Raw genomic sequence first — 13,945 nt, forward strand, 5'->3', positions numbered from 1 at the left:
TGAAACTTTAATTAATTATTTCTCTGTAAATAGACGGTCAATCAATCTGAAACTTCGCAGATGTATTCAAAAATAGTTAAAGAAGTTATAATAAAAATTTCACCTTTTTAGCATGGATTTCGTTTCACGCTAAAACCACCTTAAAGTGTCCCAAAAGGTGTCTTTTACTTCTCTGGGATCACTATCAACTGGTGCGTAGCATGTTATGATGAATAATCTTTTGATTCCTACTTTAATTCTAGCCCACAGTAGTCTGGGTAATAAGAAGTCATGATCTCCGAGATGCTGCTTCGCTCTTTCATCCAAAATCAGACCTAGTCCTTGCCTACCATGTGATTCACTATCTACTCGTGATTGGCGGGTTGGGAGGGTAGGGGGGGGGGGAGAACTGGAACCGAGTGAGTCGTCTTGGGTTTATGTTTTTATGCTGAGTAAGTCACCAGCCTTTAGCATCGTTGTATTAGATGGGAGTTCATGTGATCATTTGTTCATTCAAGTTCTAAAACTTTGAATTTATAACAAAAAGAGAGATCCCCTCTCCGGACCAAAATCTCCGCGTTGATCGTAGTTTTTAGGTTTAAAATTTCTTTTCCATCATAAAATTATGATAAATTGATATAAATTACTTATCTTTAAGCAGGTTTTCGGGTTTTTGAGTATCTGCATAACGAAACAAAATTTCAAAAAGAACAAACATTTAAAACTTAGAATTTTCTATTTGGTTTTTCCCCATTCTCAGGGTACACGACCAGTATTTCTAAAGTCTTTTCTTCGAAACTGATTAAAAGGACAAAGCGAGCTCCACATGTTAGAGTTATTTTTAAAGCTTATTAGATATTTTTTTGTAATTTCTCAATAGGCCACAAAACTCTTTTTTGTAGATGCATGGTGCCTACCTTAACTTTTTTTAGAAGAAAAAATAGGAGATTATTCGTTGATTTAGACAAATTTAAATTCGAACTTAGAATTATTGAGTGCTTAATTTTGAGATATTTACCCGTTTTAAAATTACAAATCTTTGTTCTTTTTTTTTTACAGAATTGAATGCAACAGATTTACGAGCAGGTCCATCTGAAAGGCGAATCAGACGGGGAATACCCCGAGGATTATTGGTTAATGGATGTAGAATTGTAACGCGAGATTCTGAAGATGGCGAACCAAATGAAATTGTCTTCTTTGGAATGACACCAATTCAATTGTGGCGAGATGAAAGTCAACAGGTGCGGAAAGCTTACTTTCCGGGCTGTAGGATTCCTTATGGACAATTTTACGTACATAACAATTTTTTAATCCGTTCTGCTAATTTACAAAGCGTAACATTGGTGGCATATATAGGTCAGACAGGAAATCTTATAGGAGTCACAACACGGGAAAGTATAATATGTAAGTGAATGGGGAATATGATTTTTGTTTCACGTACAACCAGGGATGCCAATGTGGGCACTCTGTGCTACTGCATTCGCGTTAGGGCTGCACGCTGGTTGCCCGCGCTTGGCGCGCGATTCAAAATTACTGAAATAAATGAAAGTCAAGTTAAAAAAAAGTCATCGTTGCTGATAAAAAAAGTGTAATGGGAGATTTCGAAGGCAAAAACTGCATATTAATTCAGATAAAACGAAAAAGCAAGTACAAATGGAATTCTCAAAATAAAGGGCTATGTTTTATCAATCAAATATCATGGCCTCCTTAGTCTGCTCCCTGCACTCAATTTTCTATAGAAAACTATGTAACTTTGTTAAAAAAATTAATTAATATAATAATACATTTTTTTAAATAAAAAGAATTAAGGACATGTAGATGGAAAATGATATATTTATAACAAAACTAGAACAAAAAATTAGGAAGAATTATTCGAAATAAAGAAAAAAATAATAAAACGTTCAAATTTGAACACGCCTTTAAATATCCAGATTCAAGTTTAAAAAACGAGAATAAAACAAGGAAAAAAGAAAAAGAAGGCAAAAATTTAAATCCCTTTCCTTATCTGTTTCTTGTCCATTTTTAAATAATTTTTTATTTAAAATACAAGAATTGTTTTTTAAAGTAATTTTGAATTGCGCGTCAAGTGCGGGCAACCAGCGCGCGTCCCTAATGCATGCGCAGTAGAACAGAGTGCCAAGATTGGCATCACTGCGTAGAACCAGTGAGTTAGGAAAACATTATTGAGTTTTCTAACTTTACGTCACACTCGGTTGGTAATGTCGGTAACCTCGTAGCGCCCCTTGCGGAAAAGCATTGAAATACAACTTTTTCAAATAGTATTATTTCTAGAGTTCTTAGATGCCCAAGCATAATTACTACATATATTTTTACAAAAACATTCCAGAGTGAAAAAGAAACTTTTTTAGATTATAAAGTTGATACAGATCACGTAACTCCAGAAAATTACGGAACGTCAGGAAGAACTTAACAAAGTTAGGGAATTTTCGAAAAACTAAAGTTGAAGTTAATTTTATTATTATTGTTAAAAATCGCAACTATTTTGTTGAAAATCAATCTCTTTTGTTTGAGGATTCAAACTTTTTTTCTTAAAAATTCATCTTTATTCGTTGAATTCAACTAATTAATTGTTTTATCGGCAAGTTCAACTGGTACATGTTTGGTTTAAAATTTATTTTCTCAAGTTGAAAATTCAATCATTTGGTTTGAAATTTCTGCATTTGATTGATAAATCGAGTTTTTGGAAGAATATTAAAGCTTCTTGTTGACTAATTCCTCTTTTAGGTTAACAATTAAAATATTTAGTTGAAAATTCATGCAATTTGTTAAAAATTCGTATATTTTGGTAGAAAATTCATTTTCCTGGTTGAAAATTGATCAGTCTGGTATGAAATGAGTTTTTTCTTATTTAGAATTAATTTTTTACTTGAAAATGCATTTGTTTCATTTTTGGTGAAAAATTGATCTTTTCTGATAGAAATTTTATCTTCTTGGTTGAAAATTATACTATTTCGTTTAAAATTTACTTTAATGTTATTGGAAATTAAGTTTTTCACTAAAAATTTAATTATTCTTTTTAAAGTTGAAAATTTACCTGTTTTAGGTGAAAATTCAGCCATTTCTTGAAAATCCTTCATTTTATATACGAGTGCTCTCATTAGTTGAAACTTCATCTTTTTGGTTAAAAATTAATTTCCGTCGTTACAAATTCAAATAACTTTTTAAAAAATCGCTTCTTTTTTGGTTGGAAATTTATTTGACTAACTAAAAATTGTAGTTCTTTTTATTTCTGGCACAAAAAATATATTTTTTTAGTTGGATATTTAAGTATTTCCTTAAAAATTACAATTTTTTTATTTGAAAATTTATCATTTAAGTAGAAAATTCACTTTAACTATTCCATTTTTTGTGGAAAATTTACCCTTTTTAATAGAAATTTAATCTTTTTCGTTAAAAATTTTTCTGTCATTTAAAAAATTTAACAATTCTATTTTTTATTAGGAATTAATTTCTTCGATTTAGAAAAAAATAGTTAAAACTTTTTTTTATAGAAAATTCATCTTTTGTTTAAAAATATTACTTACTGATCAACAATTCATATTTTTGGTTAAAAATTAATCACTGTAATTAAAAATTAATTTCTTTGGCTCAACATTCGTTTCCTTTGAGTTTGAAATTTATATTTTGAGTTGAAATTTAATTAATTGCGCTGAAAAATCTTTTTTGTTTTGTTTAAAATTTACTTTTCATACTGCAAATTGAACCATTCTAGTTTTTGTTTGTAAATTTATCTTTTTTATTTGAAAATTTATTTATCTTATTGAATCTGTATCCATTTTGGTAGAAAATTCATCTTTGGGATTTAAAATTAAATTATTTCATAGAGAATTCATTTTCTTCGTTGAAAACTGTTTTAACTTAGAATTAAATTCTTTTATTTTTAATTATTTCATAGAGAATTCATTTTTCTTCGTTGAAAATTGTTTAAACTTAAAAGTGAATTCCCTTATTTTTAATTAAATAATAATTTTTTCATGAAAAAACAAACTATTTTAACATTTTAACTGTTTTAATTTTGGTTAATAATTGATCTTTTTTGTATGAAATTTTCTTGGTCCCATTTCCAATTTGGAGCAATAAGTTTTCCCAAAAAATTTAAATATTGTAATTATTTTTAATAAAGATATGAAATGCGTTTTTTAAAATCCTAATTCAAAATGCTTATAAACGCTCATTAAATTCTAGATACAATTTTATATTAAAATTTGACAATTGGATAATTTTAATCGAAAATATTAAAAATTATATAATCTCAATTAAAAAATTTCAAATTTTCAGATGGCAATTTTTTTTAATGGACAATTTTATCAGAAAGGATTTAAAATTGTATCATTTCTAATTCAATCAAATTTAATATTTTTTGGATAAAAATGCAACTATTTGTTACAAAATTCAACAATTTTGTTAAAAATTTGTCCTTTTTGGTTGAAAAAGTTCGTCTTCTTATATTGAAATTTTTTTTTTCGTAGAAACTTATATTTTTGTTAAAAAATTAATTTTTTGATGTTGAAGAGTCAACTGGAATCTTTTTTGAATGAAATGTCAATTATTAAAAAAAAAAATTAAAAATGCATCTGCTTTAGGAGAAATTGATTTTTTTAAAATAAAAATGCAACTATTTGGTAAAGAATTTAACAATCTTGTGAAAAAGTCATCCTTTTTGGTTAAAAAATCGTCTTTTTGGATTGAAAATTCTTTATCTTTCGTGGAAAATTATTTCTTGTTAAAAAATTCATATTTTAATCTTAAAAACGCGACTGAAATCTTTTTCAACAAATTATTCAACTATTTTTTGAACATGTCACTTTTTGATTTTACACTTCATCTGTTTTAGAAAAAATTTCATTTTTTTTTTAAATGATAATGTAATTTTTTGGATATAAATCATTCTTTTTTGCTTGAGTATTTAAATAATTTGATTAAAAGATTTGGTTGAATCACTTTGTTAAAAAATAACTTTTTTGTTAAAGATTTATATTTTCAGTTGAAAATTCATCCCTTTGGTTGAAAGTTTAATTATTTTATCAAAAATTAATACTTTTTAATTGAAAATTCTAACAGTTGGGTAATAGTTAAACTGCATTGTTAAAAATTCATTTTTGTATTGAAGTCTTATGTCTTTGGTTGAAAAATTAAATGTTTCGTGGAAAAGCCATTCATTCTTTAGCAGAAAATGTAACTTTTCCATTTTTTTAAGATTGATTTTTTTTAATTGGAAATTTTCCTTTTCGGCAAAAAAAATTTTTTGCTTCGAAATTTCATTTTTGTTGGGTTAAAATGTATCAGTTTCTTAGAAAATTAATTTTTTGCTAAATAGTCATATTTTTTGTTTGAAAAATTCCATTTTTGTCAATAAAATTTATCTTCTGGCTTAAAGATTCAGTAATTTAGATAAACTCTTATTTATTTTTAAGTGAAAAATCTTTGTTGAAAAATCGTCATTTTGGTTCAAACATTTAAAAATAAATAAATTTCATTATTTTTTTATTGAAATATAAACAATGGCACTTTTTTGTTGGAAAGCTGACTTTCTAGATTTAGAATTCAACTACTATGTTAAAAAATCAATTATTTTGTTGAAACTTAAAGTTTCTTCTTAAAGGAATTAAAAATAACTCAACAAGATTGAAGGATTTACAAGAGATTTTATAAGATTTTAAGAGAGTTCTAATGATTTAAAAAAAATGTCAAGGTTGTTATTGAGAAGTTATTTAAAAGATTCAAATGAATTTTAAGAGATTTCAACAAATTAAAAAAAATTCAAATATTTTGAGGATTTTCAAGAGTTTTCAACGATTTTAAGAGAACCTAAAGGATTTTAAGAGATTTCAATTAATTTTACTAAATTTCAAAATATTCTAAATGATTATAAAGAAGTTAAAGGGATTATAAAAAATTCTGAGGAGGTTAGGGATTTTCAAAAAATCTTACAGGATTTCTAGGAATTCAAATGATTATCAGGAAGTACTGGGTACTTGACAAGGTTTTAAAGTTTCTTTTTCAAGGATTTAAAAATAATTCAAAAAGATTTAAGGATTTAAAAGATATTTTATAAGATTTTAAGAAAGTTTTAGTGATTTAACAGAATGTAAAAAGAGTTATTGAAAAGTTATTTAGAAATATTTTAATGAATTTTGAGAAAATTCATGGGATCTACAAAAATTAAAAAATTAAAAGGATTTTGAAGAGTATTTGAGGAGTTTCAACAAGTTCTAAGGATTTTAAGAGATTTTAAAGAATTTAAACGAATAATAAGAGATTTCAAGGTATTCAAAAAAATTCTAAAAGTTTAAGGAGTTTCAGAAAATTTAAAGGATTTTAAGAGATTCTAATTAATTGCATCAATTTCGAAATATTTTAAATGATTCAAAAGAAATTGAAGGGATTTCAAAAAATTCTGAGTTTTAGGATTTTCAAGAAAACCAACAGGTTTTATAAAAATTTAAGTGATTTGAAGAAATTACTATAGTAATTACTTGACGGGATTTTAAAGTTTCTTTTTTATGGATTTAAAAATAATTCAAAAAGATTGAAGAATTTAGAAGAGATTTCATAGGATTTTACGTCAGTTTTTGTGATTTCAAAGAATGTTATGTGACTTATTGAAACGTTATTTAAAAATGTCTCAAAAATAATCGCTTGACAATCTTTGAAAAAGACACTTTAACAGAGAATCAAAATTTCAAAAGTGCTACCACCAACTGTCACAATAATGCAACCTAACCTCAATCACGGCACACTTTCCAAATTGCCAAAAATAATTAAAGAAATGGCTTTTCTCTCTGTAAAGCATAGCAATATCACTAATTTTCACTTAATTTTGTCCAAAAAATTAATTTCAGTGAAACTCATATGTGATCAATGCTTTGCAGTCCATCAAGTGGTAAGGCCTAAAAATTTTCGATGTTACCGATCGAGTGTGACGTAATGTTAAAATACAATTTGTTTATTTAATTGCTTCGATTTGGGATTCTATTTTTTATTCCTTTTTCCATTGATACTATACATTCTTCAGTTTCAAATTGTAAACTCTCAAAAAAACCTAAGAGCTTTTTTTTGTTTATAAAATATCGAGCGGAAACTTTGGAAAATATGTTAGAGCCCAATAAAGTACGTTTAGATACTTCACTTGAGAAGGAACTTCACTGAAAATTATTTCTGACCAAATGAAAACTGAGAGCCTTTTTTCGCATCTTTTTTCTGAACCTAGACGTTTTTTGAACGTTCGAACATTTTTCATAATAAAATATCGTCTTTGAACTTTGAGAAATGAAAGAGACGACAGAAAACTAGGTTAAAGTACAAAATTTATTAATAAAAGATGTAAAAAAAATATTTCAACTAAATCTCATTTGGCACACAACAAAGGAATCACAACGTAGCACGAGTCAGCTATTAGAGCTTCGTTTAGTGGCCGCCAGGGGGTTGGATTTCGTGTACATCGTGAAAACCGTTACCAGCAGGTTTTCCAAATTTTAGGAACTTACTGAACTGCGCTTGCGTCGCGCCGGCAATCTGATTGGTTACTGTTGGCGCGCTGATTTTGAATAGTGTAAATATTTAAATTTAATATTTATAATAAATAATTATTAGTAAATGTATAAACAGTAATTTCTTAATCCTAAAATAAGATTTTGGAGTGACCGATAAAAAATAAGTCGATTTAATTAACAAGGCGTTATCAATTCTGAGTTTAGGGAAGAAAAACTTTTTTGTCGCAATGATTAATCTCATCTCTGTCCAATTTCGAATTTTTTTTAAAATCCCGATAATGGGACTTGAATTAAAATCACTAAAATTTCCAAAAATAAATTAAGAATATTGTTCTTTCTGATGTCAGAATTAACTTCTATTTCAGGACTAAGAAATTACTTTTGATGCATTTCCCAATCATCATTTACCATAAATATTAAATCTGAATATTTATACAATTAAAAAAGGATTTTGGTCCGAACAAATTTGAATTGAAGTCCCTACCCAAACGAAATACCTAAACGTAATTTATTGTACTCTAATACATTTTCCAAAGTTTCGACTCGATATTTTATTTACAAAAAAAGCTCTAAGGTTAAAAAAAATTCAGTGAACTGATAACGTGCGGTTGGGAATATAGATATTTGGCTGTGTCACATGCCCTTAAGCTTTAATTTTAAAATTGATTTTTATTTTATTAAAATGTATAAATCCTTACATTCTTTTCAAGCTCGGTCAGCACTAAAACCTACTCCGACAGAATGGTATATTCATTATTATCAAAGAAATTTTAAGCTAGAGGTAAATCCTGAGACAAGGACCGTGTATGGAATTAATTTCATTCCTCAAAATGGGCATAACGCTGCTCATGGAACCGAAACTGTTATCATAGCTGGCATAACAATTAGGGTGTTTAGAAATAATAAATTCATTATTATGGGAGCTGAGCTTGTACATCCATACACTTATCAAGTAGGATAGATTATTCTATACACAAGATAAAAAACAAATTTGTGAAAATTGTAGAATGTTTTGTCAGAATTTTGGTTACTACTGTCAAATTTTATGATATGTATGTCTCTTATCATATTTTCTGAGATCACTATTTTTGTACTGGGCTTACTTCGATTTTTAAAAAAATAATTATGAGACTTGGCTCTGATAGTAAACAATGCTCTAGACTTGCTAGTAAGTTTTCGAGATCAAATCAAATAATTTAGAGATCATAACTGTAAAGTAAGCAATCGTTTTGCTAACTGACGATAATTTCGAAAAAATAATAATTTCTAAAATCGATTATTTTTAACCTTCTATATCCTTTCATTTCATGGAAATATCTGTGTTATTGGTTCATGTGTGTAGTTTAAAATTAAACTATTTTTATCCTAATAGTAGGCGTTAGTATAGTAAGAATGATGCCAAATTTAATTACTATAAGACATACATTATGAAATATGAATTAGATTTCTATTATCTTAGATATAATATAGGAGAGCAGAGACATACAAAACTATATAACTTATTATAAAATCCGATTTTATAAAATCAAATTTGAAATTATTAACACGACGATCCTTATTTTTTATATTTAAAGACGTTTTCGTGTCAAAGTGTACCACCTTGGACATTAAATCCTTAATTTCCTGTTTTGAGCATCATGCTTGAAACCAGCGACCCAAAAACCCCTACAGATACAATTTTATAAAAATTTAATAAAATGTTTATGACAGAGGTCACCATATTGTATCCCATGTCTTGAATTTCCTGTTTTGAGCATCATACTTGTTACCAGCGACCAAAACCCCCTACAGGTACAATTTTATAGAAATTTGAAAGAATTTCATTGTTGGAGGTCACCATCTTGGATCCAATATATTCAATTCCCTGTTTTTAATATTATATTTAAAATAAATGTCTCAAAAACACCTACAGGTACTATTTTATAAAAATTCAATAAAATGTTCATGCCGGCAGATATTCGATCCGACATCTTGAATTTCCTGCTTGAAGTATCATATTTTAAATCAGTGACCCAATACCCCTAAAGGTAAAATTTTATAGAAATCTCAAAACATTATAGTGCCACAAAGCACCAAATTAGATTCAACATGTTCAATTTCCTGTTTAATATCATATTTGAAATCAGTGACCCAAAAATCGCTACAGGTACTATTTTATAAAAATTTGACTAAATGTTCATGAAGGAGGAGACCATATTGGATCCCACGTCTTGAATTTCCTGTTTTGAGCATCTTATTTGACATCGGTGACCGTCACAGCTCCTGACGCTTGGGTGATCCCGTTACGTCCCCTTATAAGCCTTAAGCATGGCCCCAAAGCCCTCTCCATAAAGAGAGGCCCGCAGCCAAACTATTGGCTGATATTTCAGACCCACTGAAGCAGAAGCTGCCTGTCAGTGTTATACGTTTCCCGGCAATCGCAGGGCAGTGGCAGAGAATCTCATTATCCTTTCCGCACAAACGACAGAGAGGACTTTCTTCAAGCCCTATCTTATGTCTGTGATACCGGAGTGTTTTAGCCTGTCTGCAGCCAGATACCGCACCCCACTTATTTTGATGTTCCTCGGTCAGCCAACTTTTAACATCTTCAGTGACCAACCTACTGGAAATGCCTGCAACTGGCTCAGGTCCAATAAAATTTCCCTTTGCTGCTAGCTTTGCTAGCCTGTCCGATATCTCATCGCCCCTGATGCCACTGTGTCCAGGGATCCAGAGCAGAGTGACTCGGTCTTCCTAGCCCTGCTATCTGAGCAGATGTGAATGTTTCTTTTTCCGCCATGCTTCATTACCTTATAGGCGCACTGGAGCAAGGCCATAATCTCAGATTGTAGAACTGTTGTGTAGGACTCCATCGCAATTGTAAAGCCCATTCCGTTGCTTCTACGATATACACCAGCTCCAGCGTTCTCCTTGTACTTGGAGCCATCTGTAAACCAGTTGTCTCCATCACTGGGCAGGTGTGCCTCACCGTTAGCCCATTCCTCTTTTGTGGACAGGCTAACTCGGTATTTCTTGTTGAAGAGGTAGCGACATGTGGACATTTTGTCCCTGCTTTACCCTATGGTTCTTCTGCAGAGCCAAAGAATCGCTGCTAGTTTCTTGCACTTGTTTTCCAGGCGCTCGTTCCATGACACCTTCTTATCCAGAATGACTCCTAGATATTTGGCTTGCCCTTTGATTTCCAGTTTTTGTCCAGCAAATTTCAATGTACTCGTGGTTCCACACTTATACCTTCTGGTGAACACAACTGCATTCGTTTTACTCGGATTGACTGAAAGTCCAGTCCTCTTACACCATGAATCTACTATTCTTAGTGCTTGCTGCATTACTCCGAAGAGCGCATCTAGATGCTGACCGCGCACGATAACCAGTATATCGTACGCATAGCCTATAACGTGGAGGCCCTGACTCGTGACTAGATGAAGCAATTCATCCACTACCAGGCATCACAGCAAGGGTGATAGAACACTTCCCTGCGGATATCCTGAGTCGACGGTATCTTCCTTCCTTCACTTGTTCAATCCTCATTTATTCACCTTTCCAATATATTCGTAGCGCCCTTCTCTCTATTAACCCTGTTATATTAACCCCTTACTTCCCGCCTCTTTTCCGATTACCATTACTCACATACCTATGGTTCCCCCTTCGCAAGCTTTCCCTACCACTTTTCACTCACTTATCCCCACCTATCAACTTTTCCTTTACTTCTTCTTTCTGACATTCCCATCTCTCCTTTTGCCATACTTCCACTATTCTTCCTTCCATCACTCCTCTTCTTGCAACCTGGAATCCCTCTCTTAGTTCACCTCCCTATTCCTTGCCTACTTCTATCTAACACAAACATTTCAATCTCTTCACCCTACTTCGGTCTTACATCCCCACTTTTACCTCTCATTCCCTCTTATCTTTCCACTCCCTACTTCCCTTTTTGCTAATTACCACACATTGTCCTCTTCCTATTTCTACTACTCCCCTTCTACCCCCTCATAAAGCCTTCCATACTTCACTCCTCTCACTTCCCATACTTTTACACTGTTTATTCATCTACTCTTCCAATAGCTCCACGTTTCCCCTCCATCTAGTTGGCCTCTCCTACTGACCCTTTCATCTCATCTCCCGATGTACACTATTTCCTCTTCTTAAGCTTTCAGAATTTTCCCTTACTCACTTCTTCTTTTCCATTTTCCCTTCCTTCCTCTCTCCTTATTTTTACTACTTCCCGACCGCAAGCTTCTCTCTCTGACTTCCTCTTTCCACCCTCGTCTACTTCCCCTCTCTGACTAAACCTTCAAGCTGCACTCGCTACTGCTACTTTACTTTGTTCACCAAACTTGCCCTTTCGTCTCCGCCCTTCCCTACTTTCGCTCCTCGTCTTCCACTTTCCTCTTCTCTGCCTATTTCCACGTCACAACCCTTATTCCCCTAACCCCTTCCTTATTTAGCTTAATTAGAAGCAAATGGTGTATTTAGAATTGACTTAGGATTTCTTGTTTGCAAAAATTATTGGGCTTCAAAATATACATACGTCTCGACCATAACTTGGGTACCTAGGTACCCGCCATAACAAATTCAACTTTAAATGGTTTCCAGGGGTTGTGGACTATTATTATGGGATTGGAGTCTAACTTGGGGTTTTCTTAACGTGACTTATGTGATTATTTAAAAAAATTTAATTGTTTTTCAGAAAAAACTTGGAATTTGTTTAGATAAAAGTAGTAGATGTGGTTTTCAGGGGTTGCTGAATGTTATTATGATGTTGGAAATATAACTTGGGGTTTTCTGAATGTGAATTGTGCGATTGTTTCCAATTAAAATTCCTTCTTATGACAAATGCATGATTTCAGCCTTCTTTGATGCCTATGAAGTGAGGCTAATGCTCTACTTTTTACTCCATGGGGAGTAAAATTGACGTCAGAGGTGAATAATGAAAATTATATATCTATTAGCTCGCATTTTACAATAATCAGCCTACTCCCCGTGAGAACTGTAAGAAATGTATAATTGATCAAATCACCCAAAATTTTCTGAAATTTATAGAAATTTTTCAATTGGATTTTGGGTAATTTATCTTAAGTTTCCATAAATTACTTGTAAAATTATCATAAATTAACATAAAATGTCATAAATCTCCGGAAATTGATTAAAATGTTTAAAATTGAATTTTGAGTAAATTATGGTAGGTTACCATATATACCTGCAAAATTGCCATAAATTACTGAAAATTTCCATAAAGGTCCAGAAATTTATAGACATTTTTAAATTGAATGTTGACAATTTTTAGTAAATTACCATTAATAACCTATAATGTTGCCACAAATTACTGAAAACATTAATAAATTTCCCGAAATTTATAAAAATGTTTAAAATTTAATTTTTGATAATTTAAAGTAAGTTATCATATTTATCTGTAAAATTAACATAAATAGCCGAAAATTTCCGGAAATTTGTAGATATTTGCAAATTGAGTTTTGTAGAATTTAAAAAAGTCTTGGTAACTGGTAAGTTACCACAAATTACCTGTAATATTACTTTAAACTACCGAAAAAATTCATAAATTTCTGGAAATTTATTATGGTTAGTTATATTACCGTATTTATCTGTGAAATTACCATAAATTACGGATAATTTCCAGGCCTACATTTTTTTCCTTTTTTTTTTTAGATGAAAAAATCTTTTATGGTTATAAATTCGTCTCTATTCTTAAAAATTTGTATGTTTTTTTAAAAATTAAAATTGCAACCATTTGGTTTATGTTGAAATTATTTTTGGACGAGGACTTGAAAAATTTAAGACAATTTTTTTAATTTTGCAGAACTTCTTCAAAATTTTCAAAAATATTGGAATAATTCTAATAATTATTTAGGAGTCTTCAAAAAATTCCAAAATAATGGAAAATTTGATAAGATTTAAAAAAAAATGAACACAAAACGAAGCTTTTTGAAGAATTTAAAATAAAATCTTGCAGTTTCTTTATTCAGGTTTTAAAAGACATTAAGATTGAAAATCGAATTTCAAGAGAATATTTAAAAATTTTCGAAAAATTAAAAAAGATTTCCAATACTTCAAAAACGAATCTTAAAACTTCAAGACAATTTTAGAAATAATACGAGCCAGTTTAAAAGATATTTAAGAAATTTTTCAGTTCTGAGTAGAATGGAAATATTTTTAAACTTTCAAAGTTGTCCAAAAAATTATCAAATATTTATGAATTTTTTCTAAGTGTTAGAAACTCCTAAATATCTTGATATCTGGACTCAAATTTTTCCTAATGTCCTTGCAAGAAAAGCAAGATTTGTAAAATTGATAAAATTACCGTGAATTACCCAAAATTTCCAAAATATGTCAAAAAGTTTACATAGCCTGCCCTTTTTTTGTGTATTTGAATGAATAAAATTATGTGCCGACTCAGGAGCAGGAGGGTGCTGGCTCACTATGCCGACCACGAAGGAATA

This window comes from Belonocnema kinseyi, chromosome 4, assembly GCF_010883055.1.
Source record: "Belonocnema kinseyi isolate 2016_QV_RU_SX_M_011 chromosome 4, B_treatae_v1, whole genome shotgun sequence".
Classification (NCBI taxonomy): domain Eukaryota; kingdom Metazoa; phylum Arthropoda; class Insecta; order Hymenoptera; family Cynipidae; genus Belonocnema; species Belonocnema kinseyi.